The sequence below is a fragment of the Rhipicephalus microplus genome, chromosome 3 (genome assembly GCF_043290135.1).
Source record: "Rhipicephalus microplus isolate Deutch F79 chromosome 3, USDA_Rmic, whole genome shotgun sequence".
NCBI classification, from domain to species: domain Eukaryota; kingdom Metazoa; phylum Arthropoda; class Arachnida; order Ixodida; family Ixodidae; genus Rhipicephalus; species Rhipicephalus microplus.
This window is the reverse complement of record NC_134702.1, coordinates 68,797,417-68,799,916: the sequence shown is the minus strand read 5'-3', so window position 1 is coordinate 68,799,916 and position 2,500 is coordinate 68,797,417. Positions and strand designations below refer to the sequence as shown.

At 47.6% G+C, this 2,500-nt stretch overlaps 3 non-coding genes across 3 annotated transcripts; all 3 read left to right on the top strand.

Moving 5' to 3' along the window:
* Positions 1-402: 402 nt before the first annotated feature.
* On the top strand, positions 403-484 carry TRNAL-AAG (transfer RNA leucine (anticodon AAG)). The gene has a single exon. It is a non-coding gene; the product is annotated as a tRNA-Leu (tRNA).
* A 1,174-nt stretch (positions 485-1,658) lies between these two features.
* On the top strand, positions 1,659-1,740 carry TRNAL-AAG (transfer RNA leucine (anticodon AAG)). Its single transcript has one exon. It is a non-coding gene; the product is annotated as a tRNA-Leu (tRNA).
* A 75-nt stretch (positions 1,741-1,815) lies between these two features.
* On the top strand, positions 1,816-1,897 carry TRNAL-AAG (transfer RNA leucine (anticodon AAG)). Its single transcript has one exon. It is a non-coding gene; the product is annotated as a tRNA-Leu (tRNA).
* Positions 1,898-2,500: the final 603 nt, after the last annotated feature.

The window sequence follows — 2,500 nt, the reverse complement described above, 5'->3', positions numbered from 1 at the left end:
ATCGTTTGTCGAGTTCAATTAACATTGCATAATAATATATATTACCAACCATCGGTAGCGTGGCCAAGCGTACAATAAAGGAAAAAAACGTAGCTTGGCCAAGCGGTCTAAGGCGCTGGTTTGAGGCACCAGTCTTTTCGGGGTCGTGGGTTCGAATCCCGCCGCTGCCAAAACTTTTATTGCTTCTCTACAAGGTCGTTCATCCAATGTGTTGAATATTGCATTATAAAATTGTGCCAGCCATGGGTAGCGTGGCCGAGCGGTCTAAGGTGCTGGTTTAAGGCACCAGGCTCTTCGGGGGCGTGGGCTCAAATCCCAACGCTGCCGTAACTTTTATTGCTTCTCTACCTGATCGTTTGTCCAGTTCATTGAACATTGCATTATAATATATTACCAAGCATCGGTAGCGTGGCCGAGCGGTCTAAGGCGCTGGTTTAAGGCACCAGTCTCTTCGGGGGCGTGGGTTCGAATCCCACCGCTGCCTAAACTTTTATTGCATTTCTACCTGATCGTTTGTCCAGTTCATTGAACATTGCATTATAATATATTACCAACCATCGGTAGTGTGGCCAAGCGGTCTAAGGCGCTGGTTTAAGGCACCAGTCTCTTCGGGGGCGTGGGCTCCAATCCCAACGCTGCCATACCTTTTATTGCTTCTCTACAACGTCGTTCATCCAATGTATTGAATATTGCATTATAAAATAGTGCCAGCCATCGGTAGCGTGGCCGAGCGGTCTAAGGTGCTGGTTTAAGGCACCAGTCTCTCCGAGGGCGTGGGCTCAAATCCCAACGCTGCCAGAAATTTTATTGCTTCTCTACCTGATCGTTTGTCCAGTTCATTGAACATTGCATTATAATATGTTACCAACCATCGGTAGCGTGGCCGAGTGGTCTAAGGTGCTGGTTTAAGGCACCAGTCTCTTCGGGGGCGTGGGCTCAAATATCAACGCTGCATTAACTTTTATTGCTTCTCTACAAGGTCGTTCATCCAATGTATTGAATATTGCATTATAAAACAGTGCCAACCATCGGTAGCGTGTCTGAACGGTCTAAGGCGCTGGTTTAAGGCACCAGTCTCTGCGGGGGCGTGGGCTCAAATCCCAACGCTGCCAGAAATTTTATTGCTTCTCTACCTGATCGTTTGTCCAGTTCATTGAACATTGCATTATAATATGTTACCAACCATCGGTAGCGTGGCCGAGTGGTCTAAGGTGCTGGTTTAAGGCACCAGTCTCTTCGGGGGCGTGGGCTCAAATCCCAACGCTGCATTAACTTTTATTGCTTCTCTACAAGGTCGTTCATCCAATGTATTGAATGTTGCAATATAAAACAGTTCCAACCATCGGTAGCGTGTCTGAACGGTCTAAGGCGCTGGTTTAAGGCACCAGTCTCTGCGGGGGCGTGGGCTCAAATCCCAACGCTGCATTAACTTTTATTGCTTCTCTACAAGGTCGTTCATCCAATGTATTGAATGTTGCAATATAAAACAGTTCCAACCATCGGTAGCGTGTCTGAACGGTCTAAGGCGCTGGTTTAAGGCACCAGTCTCTGCGGGGGCGTGGGCTCAAATCCCAACGCTGCCAGAAATTTTATTGCTTCTCTACCTGATCGTTTGTCCAGTTCATTGAACATTGCATTATAATATGTTACCAACCATCGGTAGCGTGGCCGAGCGGTCTAAGGCGCTGGTTTAAGGCACCAGTCTCTTCGGGGGCGTGGGTTCGAATGCCACCGCTGCTATAAATTTTATTTCTTCTCTACCTGATCGTTTGTCTAGTTCATTTAACATTGCATAATAATATAGTACCAACCAACGGTAGCGTGGCCGAGCGGTCTAAGGCGCTGGTTTAAGGCACCAGTCTCTTCGGGGGCGTGGGTGCGAATCCCACCGCTGCCAAAACTTTTATTGCTTCTCTACAAGGTCGTTCATCCAATGTATTGAATATTGCATTATAAAACAGTGCCAACCATCGGTAGCGTGTCTGAATGGTCTAAGGCGTTGGTTTAAGGCACCAGTCTCTGCGGGGGCGTGGGCTCAAATCCCAACGCTGCCAAAACTTTTATTGCTATCTACCTGATGGTTTCTCCAGTTCATTGAACATTGCATTATAATATATTATCAACCATCGGTAGCGTGGCCGAGCGGTCTAAGGCGCTGGTTTAAGGCACCAGTCTCTTCTGGAGCTTGGGTTCGAATCTCACCGCTGCCAAAACTTTTATTGCTTCTCTACAAGGTCGTTCATCCAATGTATTGAATATTGCATTATAAAACAGGGACAACCATCGGTAGCGTGGCCGAGCGGTCTAAGGCACTGGTTTAAGGCACCAGTCTCTCCGAGGGCGTAGGCTCAAATCCCAACGCTGCCAGAAATTTTATTGCTTCTCTACAAGGTCGTTCATCCAATGTATTGAATATTGCATTATAAAGCAGTGCCAACCATCGGTAGCGTGTCCGAACGGTCTAAGGTGCTGGTTTAAGGCACCAGTCTCTCCGAGGGCG